The 27487-nt window shown below is 33.3% G+C and overlaps 1 protein-coding gene across 1 annotated transcript in view; it reads left to right on the forward strand.

Moving 5' to 3' along the window:
* LOC131855672 (connectin-like) overlaps positions 1–27487 on the forward strand; it is a 258148-nt gene that overhangs the window by 170826 nt on the left and 59835 nt on the right. The window contains exon 2 of the mRNA XM_059206976.1: positions 7046–7116. The gene's annotated coding sequence lies outside the window, so the exon portion shown is untranslated. The remainder of the gene's footprint in view (positions 1–7045; positions 7117–27487) is intronic.

The following is a 27487-nucleotide window of genomic DNA, read 5'->3' on the forward strand; positions in this document are numbered from 1 at the left end:
GTGACAGGCGCTTCCCCATAACTGAATGTCGTATATCCAGATTGGTTTGAGTGCAACCTTGTATATAAGAAGTTTGTTCTCCATGGCCAGAGATGATCACCTGCCAAGTAGGAACTCCAGATTTCTGAATTTTTTGAATATATATATATATATATATATATATATATATTATATCATAGAGAAGCTAGTAATATATATATATTTATTTCGTTTCTTAATTTCATATTAGAATAAGCTCCTCACCCCGGCTTCGCACGTGTGTACATGTATTATAGATATAAATCTTTCTCTTGAATCACTCTATCTATTAAAAAGAACCGCTTCAAAATCTGTTGCATTTTTTTAAACATTTAATTATACATAGGGCGGACAGACTACGACAGCGACTTTGTTTTATATCATAATGATGATTATTTGTGAATAGTTGAAAATGCCCTCTTGGGCAGTAAAGTCTTCGAGTAACGACCGCGGTCCAGATGACGCCGATATCTACAAAATTGGGTAAATTTAATAGAAATACTCTCTTTTTCACGAGTAAACTAGCAGGTTATAACTTGTTTAGCATTAAAATGGTAAACCGATATTTAATTCCTTTAAATAAAAAATAAAAGTTACATTCATCATCATCATCATCATCGCAGCCCGGAAGACGTCCACTGCTGGACATAGGCCTCAAGTTACATTATGTAAACTGAATAAATACGAAAACGCTAAACAAAAAAGGACCAAAAAATAATATACAAACATTATATTGGACAGGAAAACGGCTTAAATTTCCGGTGGGGTCATTTCGTCCTAAACCCTTAACCTTTAACCCTGTTGACAGAATATTTAGAGCGTAGGCTCCCATTTCTTTTGCATAAATATTTTTTAATTTAACTCCGTAATTTGAACGTTATTTCAATAATGAATAATGAAATTCTTATTTTCAAGTGGCTCCACTGAATATCAGCACTGTAGTGTTACGCAGCGGCACCAGCTGAGTGCTTTCTTTCTTACTCTGTACTGTGATGCTAAATAAATTGTTATTATTATTTTATATACATATATTTTATATATCTCCCTTTATACAGGGGTAATACATTCAAACACGCGGGCCTTAGCCAAGCGTGGATGAGTTTAAAACTTATATGTGGATGATGAAAGTGAAGACGACAGAAATTTCCGTACAATACGGCATGTGTTATTATTATTATTATTATTCCAAAAATTCTCATCTCCCCTCTTAAGGAGAGAAGATGACAACATACCCCCGGCAGAAGCACAGTCGGCCGGGGTTCAGGGCCCCAGGGAGAGAAACCGGCGTACAATGCGGGCAGAATCTAAAAGCACCGCTTTCTGCATCTTTCCCGGGAGTGAGCCGCCCCGGAATCCCAACCGTCTGAGATGTTATTATTATTAAATTTTTTTTTTTTATTTTATTTAAATAACTTTAATGCACGTCATACATAAGTAAAGAGTACATATGGCGGACTTGACACCTAATGGCATTTTCTACCAGGCAACCATGAGTTGTGCAGAGATAAGTTGTTGGCAGTGCAAATAATATTATTATATCACTAGCTGTTTCGGTAGCCTTAATTAAAAAAAAAATTAGGGGTGGACTACCCCTAACATTTAGGGGGATGAAAAATAGATCTTGGCTGATTCTCAGACATACTCAATACGCTCACAAAATTTCATGAGAATCGGTCAAGCAGTTTCGGTGGAGTATGGGAACGAAAAATGTGACACGAGAATTTTATATATAAGATTATAATAATAATATTAAATAATTTTCAATTATAGCAATTTTCAATAGAGAGCGACCTCTTTATACAATATTTTAAAATAAATGTTTTTTTAGTTAATTTTAAACTTTCGTGTTTAATATACATTATTTAAATTGTTAACCGGGTCTTAACATGAATAATTTTATGACCTCTCTCGAGAATAACAGCGATGTCAATGTAGATAGGTGACAGCAGTTTTTTCTTCATCTACCATAAAATACCTATTCCTTTTTAAAAACCCGACAACGTACTTGCAATTCCCCTGGTGTTGCGGGTGCTCATGGGCGGCGTTAATCACTTACCATCAGGTGAGCCGCATGATCGTTTGTCCTCTGTGTTATAAAAAAAAAAATTATACCATTTATATGAAAAAAGAAATATTTTAAACTAGCTTTTGCCTGCGGCTTCGCTCGCGTTAATTTATTCCCTTAGGGGTGGAATTCATCGTAATCCTTTCCTAGGGGATGCCTACGTCATAGCAGCTTTATGCATGCAGAGTCTCAGCCCGATCGGTTCAAAATTGACAAAGTTTCATACAAACTTTCATCCCCTATTTTATCCCCTTGGGGGTAGAATTAATCAAAATCCATTCTTAGCGGATGTCTACGTCATAACATCTACCTGCATGCCAAATTTCAGCCCGATCCGTCCAGTGTTTCGGGCTGTGCGTTGATAGATCACTATGTCAGTCCAGTTATCTTTGAGTTATATATATTTAGAGATTAGATTTGACTAAAAGTATCTTGCACTAAACTACTTTGAATAAGATTTCTCCAAACGTAACCCACTTAATTATTGCAAATCGTTAACATACTAAGACAGACGGCTAAAATGACACGACAGTTGCAATTGTTTTTTTAATATAAAAACACTAAGTCTGATTGTACTAAAAAGAAAACAAGTTATACATCTTGCGTTGCTATGAAATATTTTAAAATGACATACTTCGCGTGGCATTCAAAACATTTAACTGTGTAATAACTTAGAAGGAACATTGTACTCCCCATCTTTTGTTTTATGTCAACACTCGTATGCCCCGTTTTCAGATGAAGAGAGCTCTAAAATACTGGCTCGTGGAAAATAAAACACTCTTTATACTAGAAATATACTTTTTCAAGTTGAACATTTTATTATTGCATTCTGTATTGTGTATTACTTTAAATTGCGGTGAAGTTATTACTTTATAGTGTTACTAGCTACTCGCCCCGGCTTCGCACGGGTGTACATGTATTATACATATAAACCTTCCTCTTGAATCACTATCTATTAAAAAAAAACCGCTTCAAAATCCGTTGCGTACTTTTATAGATTTAAGCATACATAGGGACGGACAGACAACGACAGCGACTTTGTTTTATAAAATGTAATGATTACATCAGGTTAAGTACTATTAAATATATCTGTAATTATTATTAGACGGGTTCGGTTGTATAGTAGTCTAACATATCTACTTACTTCCGATGGAAGTGGGTTTGAGTCATCGCACAGTACAAATATTTGTATTAATGTGATTGTGTTTAGTAGATACTGCAGATGTACGCGGGTTTGAGTCCGCGTACAGTATAAACATTTGTATTCATGAATATGACTGTTTGTATTAATGTAACTGTATCCTATATATATTACTAGCTACTTGCCCTGGCTTCGCACGGATGTACATGTATTATACATATAAATCTTCCTTTTGAATCACTCCGTCTATTAAAAAAACCGCTTCAATATCCGGTGAGTAGTTTTAAAGATTTAAGCATACATAAGGACAGAGAGCGACAGCCACTACTACGTAATGATGTATATATAAGTGTATTTACAAAACGAAAATTATTTAAGTTTATTTATATCAGTTGTTTCGTACCACTAACACAAGCTCTGCTACCTTGGTACTAGATGGCATAGTCCGAATTGTCCTGTGTTATTTAAAAAAAATATTTAGTTTGATGTGTAAGTTGTCCTGTGTATCAAAATTATAATAAAAAAATCTTGTAAGTAAAGACTAGCGCCATCTGTGCAGACGTTTAAACACCAACCTACTCTGTTCCGTCTCTCTGGAATATTCTGCTCTGTGCCTTTTTTCTTTTACTTACTCCGACACTACTATTTCTAATTAATAAACTATATTTCAGTTTTATTTAGTATACGAGCGTTTGACATTTTTTTGTTTACACCAGTTATTACCCACTCAGTACCACATATCCCACTGTTTTAAGTTGACTGGAAGAGATTTTTTCTAGGGATAAGTCCACCTTTGCTCACATTGTCTCTAAATTATAATATCTTTGTATTATCTGTGCAATAAAGAATATATTGTTAATTTGTAAATTGCTGTTTTCTGTTATGAAATACAATAAAAAAACTGATTTAATTAGAGGTCGTTCAAAATAGAAATCAGTTACTGGCTGGTTTACTGCTCAAAATTCGTTCCTAACAATTTTTTTTTTAATTTATATAAGGCATTATATAAATAAAAAAAAAATCTAATGATATTATTTTTATATCATCTAATATCAAAGCATTTTCAAAGACTATCACTTTAAAATTAGAATAAACAAATAATTATTCACATCAACCGTTACTCCACAGAACCCTTATCAAATTCAAGAACCGTTATTAATACATTTTTCGACGAAAAAATATTTTCATTAGATAATAAAAGCAGAAATAACACATATTTTAATATTGAAAGTACTTAAAAATATCATTGATTGATGTACATTCAGCTAATATTGTTTATTAAGTTTTACATGTGACTTCGTCTGCATTACAAAGTTATATATAATTATATAAAGTGGCGTAAAAAATACTGTATGTATTTTTTTCATTCTTCTACAATCAACCCCTATTTTTTAATAGCGGTTTTAAATATATATATATATTAAAACAAAGTTTGCGGGGGCATCTAGTTATAAATGCACTAGCTCCTCGCCCCGGCTTCGCACGGGTGTACATGTATTATATATATAAATCTTCCTCTTGAATCACTCTATCTCTTACTGTGTTTTTTATATTTGAGCCTAAATAAATTAGTGCTGGTTGGTAGTTTATATTCACACGTTTCGACTTGTAAAATGTGAACTTACAAGGATTGTTTAAAAGAGCAACACACAAGTTTCTTGCTTATTCTTCCTGTGATGAGACAGCTTTCTGAATAAGCGGTAGATTTAAAAAAATGTTGACTATTCAAAAGTGCCTAAATTAAGTTTATTTGAATAAATGATTTTCTATTGTATTCTATTAAAAAAAACTGCTTCAAAATCCGTTGCGTAGTTTTAAAGATTTAAGCATACATAGGGACGGACAGCGACAGCGACTTTGTTTTATTCTATGTAATTATGTGATAAGGTTTAGTATTTATATATGTCAATAGTGACATTATGTATATGTACAATATATATATACGTTAGTGACAGTTTACTAAGACAAATCTATATAGACGTACTTTGTTTTCTAAACCGATTTTGATGAAACTTTACAGTATTATAGCTTATACATCGGAATAACACATAGACTATAATTTAAAAGATATTATGTAGTTTGGGGGAAATATATTGACGAATAATAATAATAATAATAACCTCAGGACAATTCACACAGCGCCATCTAGACCCAAGTTAAGCTATCTAAAGCTTGTGTTATGGGTACTAGATAATTGATGCAAATACATCGATTATTTTTTTCGTTAATACATACATATTATATATATAAAACACCCAGACCGACACAAACAATCATACTCATGAATACAAATGTTTGCGCGAGGAATCGAACCTGCGACCATCGGTATTACGACGGTGTGTTAAATCACTAGACCACCGAGGATGTCAATGAATATCAAGTAAATATCTTGCACAGGTCATCTAGTATGAAGTAAATAAATCCACCCTAAGTAATATTAGTTATTGTGAGTAATGAATTAGTTCCATCTTAGATTAACTGCGACTGAAGGATGTATAGATAAGAAAATGAGTACTAAAAATGAGAAAACTGTCAGCGGCAGTTAGCGGCCGTGATGTATGGGTTTCAGTGCAAACTCATAAGTAGTGCACGGGACCCTCGTCATGTCGTTTCGTGAATTAGTGAACGATAAATGTAACTAAAAAATTAGTTCTAGTTGTGTTTGGTTCAAACGGCTATTGATTTAACTATAAAATAACAGGTTAGGTTACCAGTGGTAGAATACTCGTAGAATACACCGATACAAACAATCATACTCATGAATACAAATCTATATAACATTTGTCATGTCGTTCATCGTTTGAATTAGTGAACGATAAATGTAACTAAAAAATTAGTTCTAGTTGTGTTTGGTTCAAACGGCTATTGATTTAACTATAAAATGACAGGTTAGGTTACCAGTGGTAGAATACTTGTAGAATACACCGATACAAACAATCATACTCATGAATACAAATCTATATAACATTTGTATTCATGGGTTTCAGTATCATAAGTGTGACCCTCGATGTTGTTTCATATATATAAACTCATAAGATTTAACTATAAAATAAATGTACCAGTGGTAGGTAGAATACACCAAACTCATCATGAATACAAATCCATTTGTATTCATGAATTAGTGAACGATAAATGTAACTAAAAATTTAACGTTCTAGTTGCATTTGGTTCAAACGGTAACTGATTTAACTATAAAATGACAGGTTAAACTCGTAGAAATAATATTTAACTATATAAATGACAGGTATATTAGGTATATATATACCAGTAGTAAATTATGCCGTTTCCTGAATTAGTGAACATGTAACTAAAAATTTATGTTCTAGTTGCATTTGATACATTTAACTATAAAATGACATACCTCATGAATACAAATCTATATAATATTTGTATATATGTATAACATTTGTATTCATGAGTATGTAAGTCGGAGGTGATATATGGGTTTTTCAATGCAAACTCATAAGTAGTGTACGGGACCCTCGTCATGCTGTTTCGTAAATTAGTGAACGATAAATGTAATGTAGAAAACACCCAGACTGATACAAACAACAACAATATTATATATGTATTTACAAAAAAATCATACTCATGAATACAAATGTACGTAATATTTGTATTCATGAGTATGATTATTTTATATCAGTCTGGGTGTTTTCTATGTATATTATATATGTGTTTACAAAAAAATCTGAGTATTTACATCAGTTATCTAGTACTATAACATAAGCTCTGTTTACCATAGGACTGGACGGCGCTGTGTAAATTGTTCAGGTTTATATTTTGTGAGTACGTACTAATAAAATATGTCTTGTTTCCAGGAATGGAGGAAGCCACTCCTGCATCAAGTGCTCTCCGTGGAAGTCCATTAACCTACTGATTCAACTTAAAGGTAAGAAATAGGACTTACTTAAAAACTTTGTTTTACTTATTTAAAAACGATACCTGGATGGTAAAGCGGTTCAATCTCTTTACAACATTAATTTCTGTAGTCATAATGGTCAAAATGTTTTCAACCCCTTACAGAAAATAAGGGATGTTATAAGTTTGATGCAACATATTTAAAAACAGTACCTCGTTGTTATAGCGGTTCAATCTCTCTTCAATCATTTAACTTCAATAGTCATAATAGTCAAAATGTTTTCGACCAAGGGGTCGAATAAGGATACGAAAAGAGGGGTGTTATAAGTTCGATGTATTTGTCTGTCTGCATGCCTGTCTACAACAAATCTCCGAAACGAATGGGCCGTTTATGGGACCTTTTATAAAAGATTTTGTGTTTGAGAGCTGATGTAATAATAACAAAATTTCAGGACAATTAACACAGCGCCATCTAGTCCCAAGCTAAGCAGAGCTTGTGTTGTGGTTACTAGACAACTGATATATAATATATATACCCATTTTTTGTAAATACATACTTAATATATAGAAAACACCCAGTCGATCTGGGAATACAAATGTTTTTACCGTGCAAGAAATCGAACCCGCGATCATCGGACGTAAAGCTGGTTACTGTTTTGGACTTATCACAACAGATTTTCTGGAAAAATGAAATTAAGCCGAATAATAATTTCTATGTTGACAATTAACAAAAACCACAAAAATATGTGAGCTCAAATTGATGTAAAAAGTTTATAATTATAATAATATTATTTAACAAACATTGGCGCAGATTAAAGTCAAAGCACCTACTTCGCTTTAACTTTTCACACAGCGCTATTTAATTATCTAGGAGGCAAGGAAGTTAGTAAATTTAAATGTAGTTTTTTTATTAATAATATAAATGTACATTAAAATCGATTGGTTTTGTTATCCCCAATGGATGCAACTACCTTATTTTCTTTGATGACAATGTCTCTAACTATCCCATCTATTATTACAGTCATATAGATATGTTATAAAGGAAGCAAGAAGCCTACGCTCTGGAGCGATTCAGCATCATTTGAAAATGTTTAAAAATTAAAAAAATCATAATATCTTTATTCATGTAGGTCTATTACAGACTCTTCTGATATGTCAAATCTACCATCAGTTCTGAATGATTTCGAGATGAGAAGAATTGACAACAAATTCAGCTCGTATTCTTTTCAAATAAATGTTGTAATGTTTACAATAATAGAGATTCAATAGAGGTGTAGAGTGCAATGATGGCTGGCTCATCCGTCATACTCGTGAACGGGTGCTGCTTGTGGGGACTGGTCTGTTCAGGTTGCGAACACTGAATAGATTTTTTGATTTTTTGCTCACTCTATTCTCCCAAATTTGTATTTTAATGACTGTGTATATTTGTTACCGCGTATAACATTTATTTTAAAAGAATACGAGCTGAGTGTCTTGTCATTCCTTCTAATCTCTAAAGCACTCCGAACTGACGGTAGATTTGACATATCACAAGAGTCTGTAATAGACCTACATGAATGAAGATATTTAGAATTTTGAATTGTTTTTGAAAAGAAACATTTTTAAATTCAAATTTGGGAGAATAGTGTGTTGACCCAGCATGTAGTGACCCAGCATATGCTATTGCGAAAGCAAAAAGTCTAATCAGTGTTCGTAACCCGATGGGATTGAATTGTAAATGCCGTAATTGTTTTCAATTACAGTTTAATACTGTATACAAGCTTTGTTTTGATATAATTGGCTTCAATTATTGAACAATAACATACTAATTTGTATATTCAAATAGTAATAATAGAAATTAATCGTCATATCATTAAATAGCTACTCGCCCCGGTACGGCACGGGTGTACATGTATCTAAATATCTAAATATATATAACTCAAAGGTGACTGACATAGTGATCTATCAACGCAAAGCCCAAACCACTGGACGGATCGGGCTGAAATTAGGCATGCAGGTAGATGTTATGACGTAGGCATCCGCTAAGAAAGGATTTTCATTAATTCTACCTCCAACGGGGAAAAATAGGAGATGAAAGTTTGTATGAAATTTTGTCAATTTTAAACCGATCGGGCACTTTGTATGCACAAAGCTGCTATGACATAGGCATCCCTTAAGAAAGGATTTTGATGATTTCCATCCCTAAGGGGATGAATTAACGCGAGCGAAGCCGCGGGCAAAAGCTGGTTATACATATAAACCTTCCTCTTGAAGCACTCTATCTATTAAAAATACCGCTTCAAAATCCGTTGCGTAGTTTTAATGATTGAAGCGTATATAGGTACGGATAGACAGCGACAGCGACTTTATTTTATACTCTAAGTCTAACACACCGTTTTACGTTTAATGGTCGCGAGTTCAATTCCTACTATGATACAAATATTTGTATTCATGAATATTTAAATTCAAATTCTAAAATAATTCATTCATGTAGGACTTTTTAACCGCTTATGAACGTATTTTGTTTTAGTGTATAGGTCTAATTGAGAAGAACTGGCAAGAAACTCAATTGAATGTTTTTTTTAAAGCCAGTTGTTGTGTTGTCTATGTATTGTGTGTAGCCTCGGTGGTCTAGCAGTTTTCGGTGGTCGCGGGTTCGATTCCTCGCACGATACAAATATTTGTATTCATGAGTGTTGTGTTGTTTATGTATATTGTATGTAGTTTCGGTGGTCTAGCAGTTTTCGGTGGTCGCGGGTTCGATTCCTCGCACGATACAAATATTATGTTGTCTATGTATATTGTATGTAGTTTCGGTGGTCTAGCAATTTTCAGTAGTCGCGAATTCGATTCCTAGCACGATACAAATATTTGTATTCATTAGTATAGTATTATCTATGTGTATTTGTATGAATTTCCAACATCACAGATATCACTAACGTAACATTGCATGAGTGTAACGGTACGGAAATACGGCCTGAGTTATAGTGGCAATATTCATTTGTACGGGACCACTGTTAAGGCTATATGTCTCCGACACCTCTGTACAAATAAATAAATAAATAAACCTGGATAATTAACACAGCGCCATCAAGTACCACGGTAAGCGGAGTTTGAATTATGGGTACTAGACAACTGAGGTAAATACTTAGTTGTTTTTTTTTTGTAAATACATACATAGATTTTAATAATAATAATAATCTCAGAATAATTCACCACGTCATCTAGTCCCAAGTTAAACTAGCTAAAGTTTGTGTTATGGGTATTGTTAGACTACCGATACAAATACATAGATATATATTTTTTTCGTAAATACATACATATTATACATAGACAACCTCGGTGGTCTAGCGGTCTAGCACACTGCTTTACGACCGATGGTCGCGGGTTCAATTCCTCGCATGGCACAAACATTTGTATTCATGAATATGATTGTTTATATCGGTCTGTGTGTTTTCTATATATAATATGTATTTATTTACAAAAAAAAACGATGTATATGTATCAGTTATCTAGTACCAATAACACAAACTTTAGCTAGCTTAACTTGGGTCTAGATGGTGCTGTATGAATTATCCTGAGATAATTATTATTATTATTCTAGAAAACGCTCAGACCGATACAAACAATCATACTCATGAATACAAATATTTGTGTAGTGCGTGGAATTCAATCGGCGACTATCAGAAGTAAAGCGGTGTCCTAAACCGACTACTGAGGGCATCAATATATGTCTGTAATGCAAATAAATTACTTACTTATTGTATGCGACCATCGTAGTATAAAAAAATCTTAATTTCATTAGACACAGACCTCTTAAACGGACAGTCTGTGTCACGTCATGTTTCGTATTGCTCTCGATCTACATAACGCACGTTTAGTCACAAACTGCATTAACTCGAAAATAAACTTTGGGAAAATCGACTTTTTTTGTTTGTTTTAAGGTCAAATTTTCTTTATTTTTAATATGTGAGTTAATGCTGTTGATTATTAAGCGAGTGATATATTGCTACATAACGATACGTATAGTCAACCGTTAAGTTTTGTTTTAGACATTTTAAACGTCATATAAAACCGGAGATTTAGTTCTACTTTATGTTATTGGGATAGCAAACAAGTTCGGCCTCGACGGTCTAGTGGTTTAGCATACCGTTTTACTTCCGATGCTAGCGAGTTCGATTCCTTGCAATTTACAAACATTTGTATTCATGAGTATAATTGTTTGTATCCGTCTGAGTATTTTCTATGGAATATTACATATTTAATTGCCAAAAAACAACGTCGAACAATCTAGTGACGGTAGATGAAAAAACTGCTGTCACCTATCTACATTGACGCTGTTACGCCAGTCAGCTCGTGACCACGGCTAGTGCAACCTAGTCGAAACGTCGAGAGGTAAATACCTTTATTTGCCATAAAATTATTCGTGTTAAGACCCGGTTAATAATATAAATAAAAATAACTATTCTGTAGTACCTACCTACTACAGAATAGTTATTTTTAAATTTTCGTGTTTAATATACATTATTTATATTATTAACCGGGTCTTTACATGAACTAATTTTATGGCTAATAAAGATATTTACGCTAGTAAATAAAAAAATAAAATAAACATTACTAAACATATAGGCATGTAAATATATAGGTGTGAAATGAACACTTCGCATTATCAGTTTTCCGTCGTTTTAACATATCGACATATGAGTAAGTGCGAGATGAATATGGTAAGTGTTCACCTAAAGTGTCAGTTGCTTCCAATATCCGTACGTCCCCGGTGTCGGATGCTGTCACTGTTTTACCTATATTATTGGGAGCGACGAAGCAGGAAAGATAAACTGTCTTATTTTATTCCGCGCGTATCTTATAGCGTTCAATATACAAAATACATGAATTTCCACGAATTCTTTTGAGTGAAATGTATACAGTAATATATCTAATACTTGCTGACCCAGCAAATGTTGTTTTGCCATATAAATTGAAATCTAATCTCGCTAAAAGAAGTTGAAAAAAAGAAGTTTGAAGTCGTAAAAGAGTGAAAATTTTAAATTGCATGTTTTCAATGCTAATTCAGAATGAAATAAAAATATAAAATACAGGGTAGTTCACCCTTATCATTAAGCGGTATGAAAAATATATGTTGGTCGATTCTCAGATCTACCCGATATGCACACATTATTTCATAAAAATCGGTCAAGCTGTTTTGCATTAGTATGATAACTAACATTGTGATACGAGAATTAAACATATATAACTCAAAGGTGACTGACATAGTGATCTATCAACACACAGCCCAAACCACTGGACGGATCGGGCTGAAATTTGGCATGCAGGTAGATGTTATAATGTAGTCATCCGCCAAGAAAGGATTTTGATTAATTCTACCCCTCAGGGGATAAAATATGGGATGAAAGTTTATATGAAACTTCGTCAATTTTAAACGGATCGGGCTGAGACTTTACATGCATAAAGCTACTATGATGTAGTCATCCCCTAAGAAACGAGTTTGATAAATTCCACCCCTAAAAGGATAAATTACCGCGAGCGAAGCCGCGAGCAAAAGCTAGTAATCTATATGTTTTAGATCGAAGGAACAGGAGGGACGACATCTTTGTCCTCTGGAATAACAACGTATGAGTAATAGAACAGATGTCACAAGTAAACTTAATGTCCATAGTGCTCTTGTATAGACGATGGTTATCATCTAACGGTGATGAAAACCATCACCTATGAGGTGATCAGGTGGGCTGTTAACTTACGACATTTTTTATGTAATTTAAATAGCTGTTTGCTATTTGCTTAAAAATGTGAAGTAAGAATAAAATTATTTAAAAGAGCAACACGCAAGTTTCATGCTCGTTCTTCTTGTGATGAGATAGCTTTCCGAATGAGCGGTAGATAAAAGAAATGTGATCACTATTCAAAAGTGCTTCAATTTAAGTATATTTGAATAAATGTTTTTCTATTTTATTCTATTCTATGAAAACACCGATTAGATACCAAAATTTTTTTAGAACTCGACTTCGCAACCTTTCATTTTTTTAATTATAAATAGATTGCATTAAAAAAAATCCATTATGTTTATTTCCGTTCCTTTGTGAACGTTTATTTCCCTTATTTATGAGAGGTCAGCAGCAGTAACACGAAGGTGTACATCCAAAAAAACAACCGATAAACTAAATACGACCTTTCCAGCTATTTTCCTTATATCGCATGATGTCAAAACTTTCTTGTTGCCTATGTTTTTGTTGTGAGCACTGAGGCGAGAAAGATATACCGGTTTTATTTCCCATCCCTACCTGCGGATAACCAAGAAAGTTTCGGTTTTGGTCAAAAGAAAAAACGCTATCTACTCGGGAATGAAGTATATAAGTTGGACGAATAAAGTTTTTAGGGTCTATTGGTTGGTTGGAGGGCATGATAGGGCCCTATATTATATATAATAATATACAGTCACATATAATATTTATAATGATAATATACAATAAACAAAATAAAAACATATATTAAATAAAGCAAGAATTGTCTGTTCCTTACAGATGACACTCCATTCTCTTCGTTTAGTCCTCAAGTGATCTTCGTTAGTCTAAATAGATAAATAATAAATTAATAAATAAATCCATCACAAATCTATACATATAAATAAAATTGGATTGTCTGTTTATTGTAATATTGAAATATTACAAAATATTACAGATGGATAAATTCTTTTCACTATGACTTTTAATTACTATAAAAATTACGGATGTCTGTATAGTTCGACTTCAATTTAGTTAATATTGAGATAGTTTAGAATTTATCTTTTATTCTGATCTTTACAAAGAAATATATTTTATTAAAACTCAATAAGATGTAATTCATTGAGCTCGGTAACATATATACCGCCTTACTTTCTAATGGTCGTGGGTTCGATTCCTCGCACAACCCAAACAATATTAACTGTGGATATCTATAGGCATATATATCTATGTCTGATTGGCACAGACGCGTAATAGAGGGTCGAAAGGTTTGCAATTAAGCCTGGCTTCATAGGGTTCCTGACAAGGACGGAAGCGCCACCTAGGCGGCTCAGACTACTACCGATATTTTCCCTTGTCGGGCCTGTGGTAGGCCATGCCGTTCTCGTATCGGTTTATACAGCCTCGAAAAAAGCTGTTCACGGACCATCATGTCATAAATCGTCTATAACAGACTCATAGGCTATCATTTGCTTTCTTGATATATGATAGCGTAGCGGCTTTTGTATTGATTGCCGCATGCATCCTTATATAAAGTGCGAATACTGTAACTACCATATAGTAATTTTTGTAGCTGTGACGTGGTCGTGTGGAATGAGTAGTCATGCTCACTAAAATGTCCAGACATGTGGAGGCGTGGTGGCCCGGGTCATTGGGCTCCCTAAAATATGGTCGAGCGCAGTGATGGCTGGCTCATCCGTCATACTCGTGAAACGAGTGCTGCTTGTAGGGACTGGTCTGCTCTTATCACTACGACTGATTTAATCTTATTGCATATTTATATTTGACCCAAAAATTAGTGCTGGTTGGTAGTTTGTATTCAGACGTTTCGACTTGTAAATGTAAACTTACAAGGATTATTTAAAAGAGCAACACACAAGTTTCTTGCTCGTTCTTCTTGTGATGAGACAGCTTTCCGAACGAGTGGTAGGTAAAAAACAAATTGTTATGACTATTCAAAAGTGCTTAAATTAAGTTTATTTGTATAAATGATTTTCTATTCTATTCTATTCTATTCTATTTATATATATATATATCTATGTATTTATATCAGTTGGCTGGTACCCATAAAACGGGCTCTGCTTAGCTCCGAACTAGATGGCGCTGTGTGAATTGTCCTGAGATATTTTAACTATTTACAAATACTCTTCAGCAGTGAGATACTTTATGCAAAGTGTTAGTGAAAACCGCACACAAGTTAGGCCGTTTCTGAGATTAGCACGCTCAAACGCATACATACAGACAAAAATTCTAATATCTTAAAACAAATTTTTCGCATGTAGAACTTTCATTCATTCAGAATTCATGTTATTCTGATGTATAAGCTATGTTAACGTTTCATCAAAATCTGTTCAGTAATTTTTGCATGAAAGAGTAACAAATATCCATCAATACTCATAAACTTTTTTTAAAGGTTTATATATATAATACATGTACTCGCCCCGGTTTCGCACGGGTGTACATATATTATATATATATATAAACCTTCCTCTAGAATCACTGTATCTACTAAAAAAAAAAATCATTTCAAAATCCGTTGCGTAGTTTAAAGATTTAAGCATACATAGGGACAGACAGCGACAGCGACTTTATTCTATACAATGTAATGATTAAGATTAAAATATTTCTGGTAATTAGCAATTACTTATGAAATTAAAGCGAATTATCAAATCGTATTGAAAAACTAAGTAAGCGTATCGTTACGCGGCCAAGTTGAGGAAGTAAATCATTCTTCCCACCTTCTTGCTTTTCGGATTCTTCCCTGATATATGGTTGTTGTAATTCAAGCCCTTGGCTTTAAGCCAAGCCAAGCCCACGCCGAGTAGTAGTACGTAACCGCTGAGTTTAATATTTGTCACTTAAGTTACACCGAGGTACCTAAGTACATGATAAATGTTCGTGGGATATATTTTTCTAAAAAATACGCTTAATATTTGAAGGTGAAAATATAATATTATATACAGTAGCGTAATTCTAAATACAAAATGGCGTCGGTGGTCTAGTGGATTAGCACACCGACTTGCATCCGATGGTCGGGGGTTCGATTCCTCGCACGGTATAAATGTATGTATTCATGAGTAAGATTGTTTGTGTGTGTAAATTGTGTATATATTTGTGTATTTATATCAATTGTCTAGTATAGTACAAGCTCTGCTTAGCTTGAACCTAGATGGAGCTGTGTGATTGGACTGAGATATTGTTATTAAAACTTGAGATTTTGTGAGACTATACATCTATATAATAAATAAATAAAATTGGAGTGTCTGTTTGTAATATTGAAATAACCGTTTTTTACTACATGCATACGAATATAAATACGGTACATACACCAAAATAACATTTTTTACAATTTTTGTCTGTTTGTTCCGGCTAATATCTGAAATAGCTGGACCGATTTAGACGGGACTTTTTTTGGCAGGTAGCTGATGTAATAAGGAGTAACTTAGGATACTTTTATATAAGAAAGATAAAGTTAAATTTCACGCGGACGAAGTCGCGAATACAGCTAGTTTAATATAAATAAGGATGAACTTACAGCTAAATATATATAATACACATACTCGTACATACACGCTCGCTATAAAGTTCAAACTTGTGGCGGTGTGGTGGGCCGGGTCAATGTGCTCCTTCTAATATGGTTGAGTACAAAGATGGCTGTCTCATCCGTCATACTCGTGAACGGGTGCTGCTAGTGAGGACTGGTCCGTTCAGGTTGCGAATACTGATAGACTATTTGCTTTAGTTACAACATATGCTGGTGGTCACTCTATTTTCCCAAATTTGAGTTTATAAATGAATCTGTATTATTGTAAACATGTACAACATTTATTTGAAAAGAATACGAGCTGAGTTTCATGTCAGTTCTTTTCATCTCAAAATCATTCCGAACTGACGGTAGATTTGACATATCATAAGAGTCTGTATTAGGCCTACATGAATAAAGATATTTTGAATTTGAATTTGGCACACAGCCACACCGATATAATAAAACAATTAGAAACCAATACGCTACTATAAAATATTTGCTAAAAACACTCCGCTAGAATATTCCTGCAGCAGAAGCTACAGCGCTGACTCCGCTGACAGTGCACGTAAACCAAAACCCCGCTCAACATATTGCTGAAGCTACAGCGCTGATTTTCAGCGGAGTTTACGTAAAACAAAACTCCGCTCAGCATATTGCGAAGCTACAGCGCTAACTCCGCTGACAGTGCACGTAAAACAAAACTCTGCTCACTATATTACTGAAGCCACAGCGCTGACTCCGCTGACAGTGCACGTAAAACAAAACTCCGCTCAACGTATTGATGAAGCTACAGCGCTGATTTGGAGCGGAGTGCACGTAAAACAAAAACTCTGCTCAGTATATTGCTGAAGCTACAGCGCTAACTCCGCTGACAGTGCACGTAAAACAAAACTCTGCTCAACGTATTGATGAAGCTACAGCGCTGATTTGGAGCGGAGTGCACGTAAAACAAAAACTCTGCTCAGTATATTGCTGAAGCTACAGCGCTAACTCCGCTGACAGTGCACGTTTTATGGAGGTTCCCTGTCGGCAGTGTTGCATACAGTAATTAGAGTCTCGTAACTTGAATACCTATAGATTTGTATGGGTCCCAGTCATTCTATGTGTTTGAAAGATTTTTAAGTCAAGTATAATCTTATATATAAAATTCTCGTGTCACAGTTTTCGTTCCCATACTCCTCCGAAACGGCTAGACCGATTCTCATGATATTTTGTGAGCGTATTGCGTAGGTCTGAGAATCGGCTAACATCTATGTTTCATCCCCCTAAATGTTAGGGGTAGTCCACCCCTAATTTTTTTTTAATTTTAAGGCAAAACAACGTTTGCCGCGACAGCTAGTCTTATATATAAAATTCTCGTGTCACAGTTTTCGTTCCCATACTCCTCCAAAACGGCTAGACCGATTCTCATGAAATTTTGTGACCGTATTGAGTAGGTCTGAGAATCGGCCAACAGCTATTTGTCATCCCCCTAAATGTTAGAGGTAGTCCACCGCTAAATTTTTTTTTTTATTTTAAGGCAAAACAACGTTTGCAGGCTACAGCCGCTACATACAGCTAGTCTTTATATATAAATTCGCGATGGACTCCTAAACTACTGGATCGATTGCAAATTTGATTTGCATATTGTGTGCAATTTGATCCAACTTGAAAGATAGGATAGCTTACATCTCAATTTATAGTCAGAATATTATTTTATTCAAGAACCTTAGCCACAGGAATGTGTGGCCGGATCTGTTAGTGATCTGTACTAATATCATAAAGCTGAGTTTGTTTGTTTGAACGCGCTAATCTTAGAAACTACTAGTTGGAATTAAATTTTTTGTGTTCTCGAGGAAGGCTTTAAGCTGTATAACATTACACTACGACCAATAGGAGCGGAGCTGCAATGAAAAATATTGCGAAAGGTAAGGAAATGAAACGCAGACGAAGTCGTGCGGGTCAGCTAGTCAAATATAAAATGGTTAGATATATTGTACACTATATTTAATAGTGACGTCACGGAATGTTCGAGAAGAATGAAAAAATGTATATAAAATAAAACAAAATTTGACGGTCCCGGTTGTTCAGTAGTTTAGCATATCGCCTTGGTTTTGATGATCGTGGGTTCGATTCCTCGCACGATAAAAACATTTGTATTCATGTACATGATTATTATTATTTATTATTTATTCGATTGTTTGTATCGGTCTGAGTTTTATTAAAAATAATTACAAATATACATACATAAATATAAATATATCTCTATGTATATGATGTATTAAATATATATATATATTTATACCAATTCAAGAGATAATCAAAAATTTTCCGTTTGAAAACAGGCTTACTCTGTGCTTTGTGTATGATGTATTATATATATATATATTTATACCAATTGCCTGGTGCCCATAACAAGCTCTGCTTAATTTGGGACTAGGTGGCCCTTTGTGAATTGTCCAGAGATATTATTATTTTTATTATAATATTATTACTACATAGTATAAAACAAAGTCGCTGTCGCTGTCGCTGTCTATCCGTCCCTATGTATGCTTAAATCTTTAAAACTACGCAACGGATTTTGAAGCGGTTTTTTTTAATAGATAGAGTAATTCAAGAGGAAGGTTTATATACATACTAGCTGTTCCCGCGACTTCGTCCGCGTAAAATAGTGATCTTGACCATACATGTACACCCGGGCGAAGCCGGGGCGAGTAGCTAGTTACATATATATATATCCATGTATTGTGTGGGAATCATCTGGAGTTTTCATTACGTTATTTGTAAATTAAGTTAAATATTTACGCAACGGCTTCTCGTTTAAATTAATTGTGTATATTAATTTACTGCATACACATACAGTTACACCATATGCCTTTTTTGTTAAACAAATTATCAACTCCAAGTATATCACATTTAAACAAACAAACTCCTCAGCTATATTCGAACTAATGATAAAATAAATATTAATATCATCATAATCATCCGTCATACTCGTGAACGGATGCTGCCTGTAGGGACTGGTCTGCTCTAATCACTATGACCGATTTCCTCTTACTAATTGTTTAACCAGTTGATTGTATATTTAATATTTTTTCTATTCGAGTATTTAATTGAATTAGTGCTAATAGGTAGTTTATATTCGCACACTTAAACATAAAAATGTAATAAAGTATGAATAAAATTATTTCAAAAGGCAACACGCAAGTTTCTTGCTCGTTCTTCTTGCGATGAGAAAGCTTTCCGAATGAGCGGTAGATTAAAAGAAATGTGATGACTATTCAAAATTGCTTCAATGTAAGTTCATTCGAATAACGTTAGAAACAAATTGCCTATAATTTCTATCAGGTACAAGTTCAGGTTGATACGATATTGAAACCTTCATAAAAAGAGCTTATTCCTTTTTAAAAGGCCGACAACGTACTTGCAATTCCCCTGGTGTTGCGGGTGCTCATGGGCGGCGGTAATCACTTACCATCGGGTGAGCCGCATGCTCGTTTGTCCCCTGTATTATAAAAAAAAAGTAATCACAATCCCACGGACTAAATCCCACACAAAAACTATTATCATTATAAATCTTAGACTTTACATAATATAAATAATATAAAACAACGAGCACAATTATTGCACTTACTGAATAAATACTTTAATAATAATAATAATATTTTTTTTTTGGAAGTTAGGAATAATAATAATTATTTATTTATTTGCCTGCTACATGGTAATTTTGATCTTACAATATAATGTAAAAGTACACGACACGCAGCACCCCGTAGAGGTATGCAAATATTGAAAATTATATCATAGATAGATAGATAGATAGATAAAAATTTTATTCACGTTAAAGGCACACACATACACACAAGGCACTGTAATAATAAGAACAAAAATAAAAACAGATATACACATTACATTAGTGAAGTCAAACAAAATCATAATCATAATTACAATATGTCATTAAATTTAATTAAAACATTATAATAGGTACCACAATAAAATAATAAATGTCACAGTATTCCACTAATGTCAATCAATATTATTAAAACTATAATTACAAGAGTCAGAGTTCGTATGTCAAATAATACCTTATACTGTAGAAGTTTTTATCCAATTAGACTCTCCTCTAACCTTGCCCTAAAATGTCTTATATTACATTGTTTAATAGTATCAGGAACTTTATTATAAATTTTAATAAACATAGCAATCACATTATTTTGGAACAGGGATGTTCTGATGTTTAAAAACAAATATGTACTTACATTACTGTAATATCTACGAGTTAGAGGTAACATATTATGTCTGTTGCCATCCCAAATGCCATAACCAGCGAGAGGAAAATAAACGTACTTTCAGTAAACAGAAAACGTGGAATTTCCTCCAACCCTCCTTAACTTGAGAGCTGTCACCGCCCTTCACCTGAAAAAAGAAACAAAGTGGAAACTAGAGGCACGGTAGACGTCTCTTGTTTTTCTCTGCGTACTGCAAACGACTATGGTTTAAAGGAGCTTATGCGATATTAAAAAAAGTGTTTATTCATTACTTTGCGAGTGTTTTTAAGTAGCTTTTAAAATGAACTTTTCTATTCGGTTGGATATAGTGTTTTGTCTATTTACTTGTTTAAAGTTAAATAAGTAGATAGACGGGGATGGATCTAGTTGATTTTAAAATCAGGAATTTTGTTTTTAGGAAGATTTGTTTAAAGTTAAATAAGTGAATAAACAGGAACGCATCTAGTTTATTTTAAAATCAAGATATTTTTAGGAAGTTTGGTTTAAAATTAAATAAGTTAATAGACGGGGATGGATGTAGTTTATTTTAAAATGAGTAATGTTTTTAGGAAGTTTTATTTAAAGTTAAATAAGTAAATAGACGGGGACGGATGTAGTTTATTTTAAAATGAGGAATGTTTTTAGGAAGTTTTGTTTAAGGTTAAATAAGTGAATAGACGGGGACGGATCTAATTTATTTTAAAATTAGGATTTTTTTAGGAAGTTTTGTTTAAGATTAAATAAATAAATAGACGGGGATGGATCTGGTTTATTTTAAAATAAGGATTTTTTTAGTAAGTTTTGTTTAAGGTTAAATAAGTAAGTAGACGGGGATGCAACTAGTTTATTTTAAAATCATGTTTTTTTAAGGAAGTTTTGTTTAAGATTAAATAAGTTAATAGACGGGGACGCATCTAGTTTATTTACAATTTTTTTAAATAAAGTTTTATATTAGTTTATTTTAAAATAATTTTTTTATCTTTAGTTAAATAATAAATCAGACGGGGACGGATCTAGTTTATTTTAAAATCAGGATTTTTTTAGGAAGTTCTGTTTGAAGTTAAATAAGTAAATAGACAACGGATCTATTATAAATATATAAATCTGAAGTTAAAAAGTAAATAACGGCGGATCTTGTATTTTAAAATCAGGTGGCTTGGTGAATATTTATTTCATCTGTTTTTTTAGGAAGTTCTGTTTGAAGTTAAATAAGTAAATAGACGGGGACGGATCTAGTTTATTTTAAAATCAGGATTTTTTTAGGAAGTTCTGTTTGAAGTTAAATAAGTAAATAGACGGGGACGGATCTAGTTTAAAATAAACTAATTAAATGTAAATAAAATCTAGAGATTTTTTTAGGAAGTTCTGTTTGTTAAATAAGTAAATAGACGGGGACAGATCTAGTTTATTTTAAAATCAAACTTTTGAAGTTAAATAAGTAAATAGACGGGGACGGATCTAGTTTATTTTAAAATCAGGATTTTTTTAGGAAGTTCTGTTTGAAGTTAAATAAGTAAATAGACGGGGACGGATCTAATATGGATTTTTTTAGGAAGTTCTGTTGAAGTTAAATGATGGCTGGACGGATCTAGTTTATTTTAAAATCAGGATTTTTTTAGGAAGTTCTGTTTAAAGTTAAATAAGTGAAAAGAAGGGGACGAACCTAGTTTATTTTAAAATCAGGATTTCTTTAGGAAGTTTTGTTTATTGTTAAATAAGTAAATAGACGGGCACGCATCTAGTTAATTTTAAAATCAGGAATTTGTTTTAGGAAGTTTTGTTTAAAGTTAAATAAGTGAATCTGTCTCTTCACTTATTATAATAATAATATTACCTCTAGACTATTCACACAGCGCCATCTAGTCCCAAACTAAGCAGTGCATATGTTATGGGTACTAGACAAACATTATAAATACATAGATTCATTTTTTTTTGTAAAATATAACTTACCTAATAAGCATAGAAAAAACCCAGATCGATACAAACAAACATACTCACGAATGAAAATGTTTATTTACATTTTGAAAAATGAATCCATGACCATTACATAGAATTAAAGCGGTGTATTAAACAACTAGATCACCTCTTTAATGATAATAAAGAATATTTTGATATTGACGTGAATCTCAGTTTTTCTCAGCAATTAAAAATACTTCAGGGCTGATATTTAGGTATTTCATTTTTCACTATTTTGCCATCATACACACTGTTCTCGTTACATGATTAATTAATTTTTGTAGCAGAGAAAAATATCTTTAGTCTTATTATTCAGTAATAGAGGCTTCCAAAATCCCTTTTTGTATTTTTACATGTATTTTATTGAAAAAAGATATGCGTAGTAGGTTTAAGGTACAGATTAATTTTTTGTTACAGATATGAACACAATACAGAGTAGACATAAGTTTTTTTTTTATGTTTCTGGAAGCAGGCGTAGACACTTATAAAATATAGATTTAATTGGTATAAGAAAATGGGACTGATTTAAGACTCGAATTTTCCAATATACATTATACTAAATACACACATAAATAGAGCCATTCAGATATATATAATTTTTATTTATTTATTTATTTGAAACCAACAGCATACACAATACATAAAAACAGAAAGTACAAATATAATAACCACTAGTTTTTATTTTAAACAAGATAAACTGTTTTTCCGCACAGAATCTCTCGCTCACAAGTTTCTTTTGTATGAGAGTCAGACCAAGTCAGTTCCCGACCATTACTTATCTCTATACATATAAATAAAATTGGAGTGTCTGTTTGTAATATTGAAATAACCGTTTAAATACATGCATACGAATATAAATACGGTACATACACCAAAGTAACATTTTTTACAATTTTTGGCTGTCGCTCTGTCGGTCTGTTTGTTAAAATTTATCTGTACATATAGTATTTATCACCCAATTTCAATCTTCGATATTGTAGATAAAACTAATTTGTTATTATAATATAGTGGAGGCACATACCTACCGAAACGGTATTCTATCCTTTGATTTTCTCTATTAGATATTTACATAAATACCAGTTCTCTCCCAGCGGGGCAATTCGGACGTTACTTGTCAAGCCCCAGGACCTACGTCAAACGGGTTTACTCGCCTAGAACACCGTACGGCGATGTCTTCGGACTTACCCGGGTGTATATTCACAAATGCACGTTAATATCTACCTTCGAGGAAAAATAAAGGTACATTTTTCAGCAGAACAAAAAAAACATCTATTAAAAAGAGCAACACACAAGTTTCTTGCTCATTCTTCTTGTGATGAATCTGCATTCCGAATGAGTGGTAGAATCAAAATATGACTATTCAAAAGTGCTTGTAATGAGTTTATTTGAATAAAGATTATTTCTATTTCTATTTCTATTTCAAAGAGATGTTCACGATTTTACAATATTTAATCTGTTGGACTAAAACTACTTTGAAAAACTCAGGGCAACGTAATCTTAATCTTGTATTTTTATAACATAGCCATCCACTCTAGCTTTGCTTAGATACAAATTTATATTAATATAGGCTATATTATATCTAATAATAATAATAATAATACAATATAACAATAAAAAACCAGCTAAACTGAGTTAATGAGACAATGATAATAATACTCCTAGCCAATTCATATAACGCCATCTAGTTAAAAGGTAAGCAGAGTTTGTGTTTTGGGTACTAGAACACCGTACGGCGATGTCTTCGGACTTACCCGGGTGTATATTCACAAATGCACGTTAATATCTATCTTCGAGGTAAAATAAAGGTACATTTTTCAGCAGATTTCAAAGACATGTTCACGAGTTTACAATATTTAATCTGTTGGACTAAAACTACTTTGAAAAACTCAAAGCAACGTAATCTTAGTTTTGATTATTATTATATAGCCATACATTCTAGCTTTGTACGGATACAACTTTATGTTAATAAAGGCTATATTCTGTCTAATAATAATAATAATACAATAAAAAACCAGCTAAACTAAGTTAATGAGACAACGATAATAATACTCCTACGCCAACGCGGTTGTGAGTAAAGTATAAATTGTGAGTGTGTATGTATGGATGGATGGAAGGAGGGATGTTTGTATGTTTGTTACTCTTTCACACATAAAATACTAAATGGATTTTAATGAAACTTTACAATAGCTTATAATAATAACACATAAACACGCAGGTGAAACCACGGGTATAGCTAGTCTATACATATAAATAAATTGGATTGTCTGTTTGTAATATTGAAATAACCATTTTTTACATATGAATATACGGTACATACACCAAACTAACATTTTTTACAATTTTTATCTGTCTGTCTGTTTGTTCCGGCTAATCTCTGAAATGTCTGGACCAATTTTAACGGGACTTTTATTGGTAAGTAGCGGATGTAATAAGGAGTAACTTACGCTACCTTTATTTTAGAAAAATAAAGTTAAATTCCACGTGGACGAAGTCGCGTGTACAGCTAGTTACACATAAAAATAAACAATGACAGTATTGTCTTTGGATTTCCAAGTTAAATAACAAAAAAAACAGCATATTTATTATTCTAGCTTAGTAAGTTGATATAAACTGGCACTTGACTTTATTTATAGACCTATCATCCTTTGTATATGGAACATAAAGAAAGTTTTCCTTAATGCGTCCTAACCGTAAACGAGAAAATTATATCGCAATACATATAAAGTTGTACTCGTAAAAACGTCCGTGTGTTCTCGTTGGGTATTAGAAATTATAATCTTTATTACACTACGACGAAATCCGTGATGTACTTGTTTACTATTCCTAGATTTTTATAGCATAGAGAACAAAGTTTGCCGCTCAGGTTAGTAAGTGATTACCGACGCCCAAGAGCACCTGCATCACTAGGGGATTTAGGGGAAAGTGGATTGTTTTTTTTTATGGATGATAATGGAATAGATACACCATTCCATAAAAAAAAACACGCCTGCGCTAACGGTTTACGCTGGCGGGGCAGCAGTGGAGGATGATAAGATGAACATGAGGTCAGGTCAGTTAGCCCATCGTGACAAATTCACCAGGATGTTATCACGATGGTTTCCAGGGGGAACCGCGTGGAGGTCAACCTGATTACAATTACTAACAATTCCCTTCCCCCTGAAAGTGGATTGTTAGTAATGTGGACTGATGATCTTATTACTTGTTAATTATTCCTAGTTTTTTTATAGCATAGAGAACAAAGCTTGCGGCTCAGGTTAGTAAGTGATTACCCACGCCCATGAGCACCTGCATCACTAGATGATTAGAGGGAAAGTGATTGTTAGTAATGTGGACTGATGATCTTATTACTTGTTAACTATCCCTAGTTTTTTTATAGCATAGAGAACAAAGCTTGCGGGTCAGGTTAGTAAGTGATTACCCACGCCCATGAGCACCTGCATCACTAGATGATTTGGGGGAAAGTGATTGTTAGTAATGTGGACTGATGATCTTATTGATTGTTTACGATCCCTAATTTTTTTATAGCATAGAGAACAAAGCTTGCGGCTCAGGTTAGTAAGTGATTACCGACTCCCATGAGCACCTGCAATACTAGATGATTTGGGGGAAAGTGATTGTTAGTAATGTGGTCTGATGATCTTATTGCTTGTTTACGATCCCTAGTTTTTTTATAGCATAGAGAACAATGCTTGCGGCTCAGGTTAGTAAGTGATTACCGACTACCATGAGCACCTGCAACACTAGGAGATTTGGGGGAAAGAGGCTTGTTAGTAATGTGGTCTAATGATCTAATTACTAGCAATGCACCATGTCAGGTGATCAATCACCATCATCCCATCGTGATATAATTTTTGGAGAATTTGTCACGATGGGCTAACTGACCTGACCGCATCCTCATCTTATCCAGCGTAAACATTCAGACCCAAGTTAAGCTAGATAAAACTTGTGTTATGGATACTAGATAATTGTTACAAATATATAGATATACTTTTTTTTTGTAAATACATACATATTATACATAGAAACCAATCATACTCAAGAATACAAATGTTTGTACCGTACGATTAATCGAACCCACGACTCTGAGTGACTCTGAGTTGAGAGAAAAAACCATCATCAGGAATAAAATAATATTGGGGACCAATTCCTGTCCCTAACGGGTCTAGGTAGCGAACTTTAAAATAGGGCGAGCACAATCGATCTGTGTAGGTCGCAGTGCTACAGGCAACTGACAAAAGCCCAAACAACACAATAAAAGAACCATCATCAGGCATAAAAAAATATTAGAGACAATAATACTACAGGCAATATTTAGACCAACAAATATCAAGCAAATAACACGCCCCAATAAGTAAATATAGAAGTAAGAACTCCAGATCTGGCCATAAAAGCCGCTAGGTATAATATCTGGATCATATTTTTCTCGTAAAACGAATACGACATTTCATTTAAAACATGATCTGCTACGTAACAATACAATACTCAGAGTCACAAGTGTTATGAAAAGAAATATTATTTCATTATGAATTTTTCATACAGAAGGCAAACAGGAATAATAAAGTTAGTGAAAATTATCTATGCGATAGCTTCTATTTTATTAATTAACTAGTTACTCGTCCCGGCTTCGCACGGGTGTTCATGTATTATACATATAAACCTTCCTCTTGAATCACTCTATCTGTTAAAAAAAAACCGCTTCAAAATCTGTTACGTAGTTTTAAAGATTTAAGCATACATAGGGACAGACAGCGACAGCGACTTTGTTTTATACTATGTAACTAGCTACTCGCCCGGCTTCGCACGGGTATACATGTATTGTATATATAAACCTTCCTCTTGAATCACTCTATCTACTAAAAAACCGCTTCAAAATCTGTTACGTAGTTTTAAAGATTTTTAAAGATTTAATTTGGGAGTTCATGTATTGTATATATAAATTTGAAATTAGAAAAGCTTCAA

Source organism: Achroia grisella, unplaced genomic scaffold (genome assembly GCF_030625045.1).
Source record: "Achroia grisella isolate CSIRO2021 unplaced genomic scaffold, CSIRO_AGI_Agris_v1 utg146, whole genome shotgun sequence".
Lineage (NCBI taxonomy): Eukaryota > Metazoa > Arthropoda > Insecta > Lepidoptera > Pyralidae > Achroia > Achroia grisella.